Source organism: Trachurus japonicus, chromosome 21 (assembly GCF_045865225.1).
Source record: "Trachurus japonicus isolate A0001 chromosome 21, Traja_1.0".
Lineage (NCBI taxonomy): Eukaryota > Metazoa > Chordata > Actinopteri > Carangiformes > Carangidae > Trachurus > Trachurus japonicus.
In genome coordinates this window covers 23,756,344-23,766,728 of record NC_140927.1, presented here as the reverse complement: position 1 = coordinate 23,766,728, position 10,385 = coordinate 23,756,344, and the positions used below count along the sequence as shown (strand labels likewise).

General features: G+C 44.5%; 1 long non-coding RNA gene across 1 annotated transcript in view; it reads right to left on the bottom strand.

The window, feature by feature from the left end:
* Window positions 1-226: 226 nt before the first annotated feature.
* The window catches only part of LOC146965292 (uncharacterized), a 74,705-nt gene continuing 64,546 nt past the window's right edge, over window positions 227-10,385 (bottom strand). The window contains exon 3 of the long non-coding RNA XR_015034620.1: window positions 227-395. This is a non-coding gene — a long non-coding RNA (uncharacterized LOC146965292). The remainder of the gene's footprint in view (window positions 396-10,385) is intronic.

The window sequence follows — 10,385 nt, the reverse complement described above, 5'->3', positions numbered from 1 at the left end:
CAAACGTTACAATTTAGCAAGTTATTTTTATTGATTTAGAACAATGTGAGAAGCTGCAGAACGATGTGACAGTGAGAAGCTGCGAAATGAAGATCAAAAACTGATCAATTAACAAAACAGTCCCCAAAATTAACAAACCACAAAGGTTGGAGGTTCCCGGCCAAACCAAACAAAAGAGAGGAGAACACTGGGCCTACCCGAAGTAAGTCTGCCTATGAAAACTGGGCCTAGAAGGAGAAAAGGAAAGGAACAGAAAACAGGTCTACCGGGAACCCCTGAACCAAAACTAAAATAACAACACCCTGGCAAACTAACTCATGCCAGAGAAAAGAAACTCCCAAAAACCCAAAAGAGTCTCAGGGCGCTGGACTGCGGGTGCCTCTCCCTCCGGACATCTGAAAAAGAAGAGAGAAAGAGACAAATGTTTCAGTCCATGACTATCATAAGTGCTACTGACATGAAAAAAAACAGAGACATTAACCACCGTTTGCACCCTCCGTTTAGACGCAAACGGAGAATTCGCCCCTGAAAACGATGCTTTTTAAAAACTCCGGCCAGAGTGGAGATATTGGAAAACTCCATTTGCATGTAAACAGAGAAAAACGGAGATTTGGGTTGCCAATGTCAGACCCTGACGTCTAACCGTAACCAAAGACGGTAGAGTAGTTATTTGCCGTGTACCGTAACCACATTATATAACATAATAAAATAACTAAATATAAAATTTAGACTGATGTGTTCATTGTAAAACATTTATTTATTTTGTAAATGTAGTGATTTCTGTGCATACAGAGCCCCGAGGCAGCGCTGCTCTTCTGTCCAATAACATTATCATGAAGCTTCACTTTTCATTCAAACAAACTAATGTTACTGCCACAATTGTTAGATTTCATCAATGAGACCAGCATTTATCTCCTAAAAATAATTTAACCAGCCGGTGGTAAACCTCTAAAAACCTGCGGGTAAGTTAATTAGTGATTGTTTTGTTCCCCGGGATCGACGACGGAGGCTGGCCGACCGAGCAGCTTTGCAGAGCGGCCACTGTCTCTGTGATGTCCCGGTCGTTGCTCCACAGATGGAGCTTCACTTCTCCGAAAAAAAAAGAAAAAAGCTTCACCTCTCCGAGAAACATTGGAGCAAACTTCTAAACAGCCGTTATTTGGATAAACTGGCCGTATATTTGGGATCTAAACAGTTACTTTCTCGCATGAAAAAATATTAAAACTTCACACACAAGGAGGGCAAATGACGTTGTTGTTGCTGTTGCTATCAGGTTGCTATGTGGGATCATGTGCAGGATTCACACGGGTTAGTATAAACAAAAACTTTTCTGAAAACCGACTGGTGTGCACGCAGTTTTTTTTGTAAACGGAGAGGGTGAAATGACTGTTTATGAAAATAGCCGGGCATGTGTAAACGTAGTCAAAGGCAGGTACCTGAGCAGGTGTGATAATCAGCCATTCTGGTGCTGGTAATTAGCTGAAACCAACTCCCTCTACTAGGCCAACAACACATCTTGATTTTCATGCCATATAAAAGCTTTAATACAAATTACTCTAGTTAAAAATTGTGGAAGGCAGGAGAAAGGAGAAAAATATGACTATGGTACATAATATAACACTGAAAAACTTGTGTCGTTAACGGCAGAAAGAGTTCGGCCTTGTCCGTCCTTCTCCCCGTTTCCCTACAGCTCCACTCAGGCCTGATCGCTGAATGAGATCCACCTGGTCTGAGAATGAGGAGTCAAAGGCCGTCTTTACACTGCGTGGTTCAAGTGACCCAACTCTGATTTTTTCCTCTCAAGTGGCACAGATCGGATCTGTAACATGAAAGTGTTAACGGGACAAACACACATGGAATCGGATATTGTCATAAGGCTGGGCGATATGGCCTCAAATCAATATCAAGATATAGAGCAGTTCACCTCGATAACGATAAATGGACGATAGGAGTCTGATGATGATGACACAGATAATCTGCTAACCCAGCAGCAGTTCATCTCTACAGCTTTCCTCAGTTCTTCAAGAACAACAGACCAAGGAGAAGGCCAGATGGACTGCACTCACAACAATTGAAGATGAGGACTTTGTGCTATGAATAGTAGATGGGAGACTCACTAGACTGTTCCAAAGAAAACTAAATAAAGGCGGGCTTACACTGCACGACTATTCGTCTGTTCACATCTCAAACTGCACGAGCTTCCCTCTTCAGTCCTACGTCTCAGATCAGTCTCAGACCCCCACTAATTGCACGTCGTTCTACGATTTCTCCCCACCACGATTACCCTGCGATGCCGCTGAGATTTGTGCTGCTCTATAATTGCTGGATTGTAAACATCAAATTGACATTGGTTCCTGATGTTGGTTCCTATAGCAGAGTCCATGGTGGAAGATCAGACCGACAAACACACACAGACAGCGCGCATCACCTCCAAGGCCGGTGCTGCAGAGAGAGAGAGAGAGAGGGAGGGAGGACGGCGCTACTCTCTCCAGCCAGCTGACGTGTAGTTCACCTGCGGCTCACCTGCAGCTGTCAGAGGAGCCTCACTAGTTCTCTCTCTCGCCTGCACTTTAAAAGTTCAGCTGAGCTGAGCCAGAGCACAGTGGACGTGGCTGGTGGAGGCTCGCTATTTTATACTGTAACGCAAAAGAAAAAAAAAACCTCCTCAATCGCCGATTGTCTGATAGTACGTGTGTGTATTTGTCGGGCTGATCTTCCACCACGGACTGCGCTGCATTACTGATCATCACCTGGTCACTCTGTCTGTCACAGCTGTGGTCTAACTTCAGCTTCTCACTCCCCTGTCCCTCCTCTCTCTGTCTGCCCGTTCTAACTCCATCTGACGAAGTTCAGCATCACATTCAGGTTCATAAAGGCTCTGTGCTCTGTGCTAAAACAATCTGTCATGGTAAAAACTTGTCGTATGTGCAGAATCGTGACGTAGGACCCCATACATTGTCCGTCACGACGAGAAATTTTCTGGCATGTCAGAAATTAATCGGGAGGTCGGCGACTCGTCTTTAGGACGTCGGGACGTGACGCAGAGCCTCACTAACCATACGTCCCGATTATGCTCACGACCCCGCGATCCCTCTAAGATTATGCAAATTAGGCTGCGACTCGTCTGGGACGACAAAATCGTGGCAAAATCGTGCAGTGTAAGCCCGCCTTAAGCAATTTGATTGAAACTTGAAAGATATAAGAACATGAACAAAACAAAATGCATGTACCATATTACAATAGTTTCCGTGCCTGTATTGTACACTCAAACCTTAATATATTGATGGATAATTCCAATGACTGGAAATTCTGGAGAAACATTTAGTCGACCAAGTCCAACGTAAAAGTAGCTGACTAAAACTCTCACGACATTTAAAAACTAAAAGATTTCAGATGAACAAAATATGACTAAAACTAAATAGTATTTTAGTCAAAAGACTAAGACTAAAACTAAATCAGAATTTGCTGTCAAAATGAAAACTGATGTATATGCTATCAGCCAGCTCGACAAACATGGTCAGTAGCCCACATCTAAAAGGGCAGATTGGGAACCGATGGGTACAGCCAGAACCACACCCAGAAAGCCCGGCCGGTGAAATTCTCCACAAAGAAACACGAGGGAAGGAGACGACTACCTAGCAGCCTGAGGCGGCCAGCCAGTCCTCATCTACAACACATGCATATGTAACCCACATCGGTACTAGACCCACTTCTGTGATTCAAATGTAGTTGCCATCGCTCCGCCACTAGGTGGCACAATAACTCTGGTCATTGCCATGATCAGACATGTGCTCACTTTGAGCCAAGCTGCTGTTGAGAGCACCCACCGAGAAACAAGCTGACGAGCCCTGGTGAGAAACACGGTGTAAAAGCCACAAAATGATCATAAATCGCTTTGAATCATATAAATAACCGGTCACTTGCTTATTAGGAACAAGTCTTGTGTATAACGTTGGATAGGAGGAGCCATTTCACCGTGTTAGCCCTCCAGTAAGTGTGGTTGCTACATGCTAAGAGGCTAGGCCTTATGTTAGCTTGTTGATGTTATCTTATTGTGTGAAAATACCTTCCATTGAGATACCTTTCTTAAACCAATCGGAGCTACAGGAATGTTTCCTAATGTTAGAAACCACCGTGGTACTCTCTGCATCATTGTGAACCATGTAAACTGACTTTAAAAAGATAGCTAGCTGAGTTAGTGCAACGCTAACGCTAGTCCCGAGTGGGGCTACCGCTACGCTAGCTCAGGTGTCAGGTTACCTGTAATATGTAACTTGAGTGCTAACAGTGTAGCTGCTGCAAGCTAACGTGCTGCTACGGTAGTAAATGGGAGAAATAGAGACGGCATATGATGCTTGTGTGAATGATGTGGTGTGTGAAGTGATGTGTATTATATATTGCATTGTGTATCGTTTGTACATATTGGCACTTGAAAGGAGCAGCTCGTACAGAAATGCATAATGACAATAAAGGCTATTCTGTTCTATACAGTCCATGTTATATCACGTTACTCATGTTTATTTCCATCAGTAACGCATCTGTGTCTGATCAAAAATATTCTCTCCACTTTCAGGAATTCTGTGTCGCCAGTTCCAGTTCTGTGTCGCCACCACCGAGGAGAGAGCTACCATCAAAGAAGCTGCTAAGGAAAGCCCTCCTCATTTCTGAAGCTGCAAAAACGGTCAGGCAGATATGTGACTTCAGCGGCTGGTATTCCATGCAGACAGAGGTCCTGGCCTGCAACGCCTGCAGGAAAGCTGCCACAGAGTCAGAGGACCTGTCATGGGAGGCAGGCATTTTAAATCAGCTGAGTCCTGCTCACAGAGCTGTTTTTCCTGCTGTGCTAACTTTACGGTGAGTCTCGGCACAATTTCACAGTACTTAAAATTCTAAATGATTGCAGTCAAAAACATTATCTATTAATTAAATAATTGTATTCTAATTTCAGGCGTGGTGTGGACAAGAGGGCAACATCATGGCCAAGGTGTGGAGACAGGTGACTCCGCCAAGACGGTAAAAGAGATAGACAGGTCTCATGCAACCGTTCAAACCACCGTAAAAAAACAAACAGATATTTTGAATCCCTTTGTTCTGTAATTATCAGATATGTATCATAGTTGGGGCCCAAGAAACGTTCATGCGTGTTCAGAGTGCCATCGACATCCTAAGGGAGCAGCCGGGATGGATGAAAACCAGGTCCATCTGTTCAAGGACACAGCAACCATCGACCGTGTCTGGTAGAACCAGCAGAAACACCTGGAGTGTATTCAGGATCCACCAGGGCGAAACATGTACACCATCACCAAATACGTCACTCGTAACACTGTGCACCTTCCTTACTACACCACAGTAAGAGGAAGTAACAGCTTGGAAGGCTTCCACTCATTCCTGCCCAGGATGATCCCGGGGCCCCACTGTGCTGCTGTTCCCTTCCAGGTCTATCTTCTGGCTGGCATCGCTCGCTGGAACGCTGATAGGGAGTCAGCAAGCGTCAGGTACACCATGTGCTTTCTCCCCTTTTGTCCTCTGTCTCCTCTGGTGGATCGCCTGAACCAGAGGTGTCAGGAACTGTTTGGAGAGGTGGAGGAGAGTAAGTACAGGCCTCCTGTTCCTGCTGGTGATGAACTCATTGGTTTGGAGTTTGGAGTATCTGTTCGCACAGTCATCAGAACCGTTCAGCGCTCCTGACCATTACGCTCAGGCCCGAGAGACACTTCAAGCCTCAGAGGATGAATATGATGCCGTCTCAGCTGACCTGGAGGATGCCCCGTTGGATGATGTGGAGGAGGATGAGGATAAAGGCTACAACTCTGAAAGCAGGAACCTCCGCAAGTCAGGCATCTGTCTGGGAGTGTGACAATGCTGAGCTTGTAGCTGCGAGTCAGGCGGCGGAAGGTAAGTGAGATCCAGAGTTATAGATGTAAAACAGTTTTGACAGCTGTAAGTCTATTTTTCTGATGATAGTAAGAATAAAAACAATAATAACCTATGTCTTTGTGCAGAAGTCCCATACCAACGGCCACAACCCCGGTCATCCATGTGGTGAACCCAAACGCCCCACCCCACCGTCAGCAGGCCACCCTGACTGCCACAAAAGAGGCCCAGCAGGCGAAAAAATCCTCTTTCCCCAAAGCGCCAAAGGAGCTTCTGTACAAATCCCCTGCCCTTGGACACGCGCAGAAGCTCCTGCGGGCAGAGGGCAACGCAGCGCCTTCGCGCCAGCAGTGTCTGGGGCGGCTGATGGTGCCTTTTGGGCAGTACGTGAATGCCCCATTTCACTGGCTGCTGTCCAACGATGTGGGCTACATGAAGTTGTAAGCATATTATATTCAATACCCTTGTTCAGATCACTCCCCTTTGCCCTGCTATCACAGGTGCAGTGACATTCACCATGACAGTAACACGTTGATCTTTATGATTCCAGCCTGCTCAACAAACACAGGGCAGAGGGCAGCCAGCATCCAAAGGGGGAGATCGGGAACCGATGGGTGAAGGATCTTCTCGCGGAGTACGCCGAGAGTTCCCACCAATCTCCTGCATCCTCGAGGCCAACGTGGATGTGACCCTCCCCACTCAGCAACTGTCTCTTGCTCGATCCACCATATACAAAAGACTTTGTTTTCATGCACAGACTGTATAACATGTGTAACAAGGGGAACTGTCAATTACATTTTTGTATGTTTACATCCTGTTTTATCCGTTTGTTCTTGTCGGTGGTGTTACATTATATGTAATTAAATTTGTATGTCATTGCCTGTTGCATTAAAAAAAAACAAAGAAAAAAAAGAGGAACTATGCAGTCCGGTCGCTTTTCCGCTTATATCCTAACCCTCCTCCCGGCCATGTGCATTTGTTTTTTACAATCCAATGGGCGGTTGATAACATTATTTATCATATATGATGAGGATGTGTATATTTGTTTAGTTTCATCTGTCATAAACAAGAGATTACTGGTTACGGGGCGAGTTTGAGTCGCGGTGCGCAGTTGGCCAGGAGAAGCTACCTGGAAGGCAGAAGAGCCTCCATTCTCCCTCTTAACAAGTTACAAGTCATTGTAAAGACAAACCCACTGCACTGTCCCTCTGACTGCCTGACCAAAATCTACCTAAGCTCCCCCCTAGTCTTCAGGTGCTAGTTGCGGTGGGTATTTATGCACTGAAACCCAAAAGCCCGGTAAAGCAACCAAACGAATTGGCGACCCCCCTGCAGCTTTGGACGTGCCCCCGAGACAACTGCTCCAGCCGCTTTCACACCACACTAACATCCCCCCCAACGAACTCCAAGGGAATTCGCTCTTATGCCTATCAGGGACAGAACAGCAGGATTTCACAACCAACTGTGATTATTTTTGATCTGGGTTTTTAAGTATCCCGTTTTTGTGTTTGTTGTTGATGTAAACACTTTTCCCCCCGATTCCAGAAATCGAGATAAGCCCAATTTTGAGAAACCTGATTTTGTGGCCTGGAGTACTCCGAAAGACACCAAGATACTGAAGCATGTATACACCTCACCCCTTTATCCGAGAGCCGCTCACCATCTGCACATGCGCGGCTTTAGCCAACTGATGTAACCGTTACCATAGATACGTTACAGAAATACTACCAAAATGGCGGTAACAACAAGAGCACATTCCTGGAGTGATGAGGAGACCATTAAGTTTTAATATTTAAGTTTTAAGTTTTAATTTTAATTTTAGATCTGCAAACTGGTGCAGGTATTTGTAGCAGGTGGAGCACACTGGGCCCAGGTGTGGCTAAACCCTCTAGCGAACCCTTCATACCTGTAGTTGGAGAGAGAGAGAGAGAGAGGAGAGAGAGAGAGAGACAACCAGCAAGGAGGAGGGGCCGTCACATCTCCTATGGTCTCTTGTCAAATCCTGCGAAGCCCTCAAATGTAGGAATCTCACCTGTAATCATAATCAAAGAAAATCTTTAGGATCTGCTTAAAAGTACATCAAATATTACCTGATTTTCTCTAGGCAATTGAATCAAGTCAACTGGACTTGGTTTTTCTCTTTGAAGACGTTTTGTTCCTTATCCGAGTGGCTTCATCACTCCGTACGTTTACACGACGCTTGAAAAAAACAAATTATTGCCTTAATCCGACTATAACTGGACAACTGAGTGCATGTAAACGCGAATATCGGAGTTCTCCAATTCCAATTAAGACACTCAGATAATACGATTGGAATTCAACGCCATAATCAGAGTTTAACTGGACAACGCATGTGCGCAACAAACATCCAAGAAAGTCGGTCGCAGAAGCTATTGTTGTAGCGTTAGGCATTCTTGTCTGGCGCTCAAAATCACTATGACCACAAGGGATAGCGTGCACCTTTTCTGCACAATAAGTAACGCGCACATTACTAGGGCTGCCCCCGACCAAAGATTTTGTTGGTCGACCAGTAGTCGTCACTTATGGCGATTAGTTGACTAATCGACTAATCTTATACGGCCTGAGCTCAGTCACTTACCCCCTCATCTACTGTGTTTATTGGTGATAAACGGGCGTACTGCCTGTAATAACTGTAAAACCAGACCGGCGTGTTAAATCTCGGACCCAATACAGCCGGACTCACGAGCATTTCTCAACCCGACCGCGGGCAAAAAAGGAAAAAGAAAGCCAGTAGCAACACTGGTTTTGAGACAGGTAACTGTTAACATTAATCAACGTTTATAAACTGTGATGTGTGCGTGTGAGTGACTATGGCGGAACGTGTCGACGGGCAGTCCGACCGCGGGGGGATGAATACAACTTACTAATCGCATTTCAGGCAACCTTTCGTGATGTGTTTATCGTGCATGTCGACATCGCGATGACGATGGAAATACGATTTATCGAGCAGCCCGAGTAAAGAGTAAAGGATAAAGGACAATGTTGTAGATAGGCCCATTCCACATCTAGAAAATCTAAAAAAAAATTAAGCTTCACGTCCAGAAAATCTCAAATTGTGCTCTAGGTTCCAAACCATCCCACCAAAAAGGGGCCACACTTTTTGCCTTTGTGCCCACTTTGTGCTTTGTAAGGTCACAACACAAACATAGTAGTCTACTATCAAAAAAATGCCATTAACTTTCACACAATTGAGAAATTTGTAGGGGACAGACATCACAGTTTATTTTTCTTGCACATTTAAAACAGTTGCAATACTTATGATGTAAAATTACCTGTTTGTGATGAGCATTAGGCTTGGGCGGTATCCAAATTTTGATACCGTCAAACTTCCTCCACATTTTACCACGGTATACGGTATTACCGTGACTAATTAAAAATGATGACGCAAGTGGCATTACCAAACATTGGCTTGTGTCTTCACCAATCAGAAACTGAATACTAGGGCTAAACATTAGCAGACCAAAATCTCATTGGTCGATTGGTCGCAGGAAGAAAAAAAAAACATTTGGAGCCCTGTCTTGTCAAAATTAAGTCAAAATCAATATGACCGAACTGTGTATGAAAGGCTATAGGGCTTTTATTTTGAAGGGCCAGATACAGGAAGTCATGACACGCACTCGCTGTCAAGTTTTTTTTGTTTTTTTTTATTAAACACGGCACGGAAGGTCCGGTCCCTATTTCTTTTTTTTCTTGTCAAGAGCGACTTTTTCCGATGTTGTTCCAGACGTTTCTGGTTTGGAGACGTATCACTGCTGTTTTCAACGATTAGCGGGACCCGTCCCACAGGCTCATCGGCGGTCTGTCTCACAGTGTCACGGAGCAGAGACATGATAGTCCCCGCTGCAGTCAGAGTCCCGCACCGCTCCAATGAAAATTCAACCACACATAAGTGCTACTGGACATATAAATCCTTATCTCCTGTATAAGTGCATTGCATTTTTTCATGACGGTATTGAAACTGATACCGTTGCTATTTTTAAACACCTGCAGTATACGGTATTACCCTAATACCGCCCAAGCCTAATGAGCATGGTAACAAACTGTATAACAGTAACTAATGGAGCTCTGGCGGTCTCTAGTGTACAACAGATGTAACTGCACAGTTCAACCCTGGACTTAATATTTCATCAATAACAGGATTTTTTTTGTCAACTCCGTATGATTTAATTTGCTGAGGCCTCAACATCAGTACAACACAGCAGAGAATAAGCCACAATTTTCTTCAATGAGTGACAATCTATTTACACTTCTGTCCAGTTTAGAGCAACAAGCCAGTGTAGTTTTTCATTCACTGAAACATTATCTACATTGTATTTGCATTAGATTTAACTAAATGATCGAGTTTCTATTCAATTACATATTCTACTAAGATTTTATATCCACCTAGCTGCCAAGAGAAACATGTTTTTTTATTTTCACATTTTATCAGGGGAGAGCGCGAACGCAGTCCCCCACTACCAGAAATTATGCAGTCGAGATTCCCACATTTG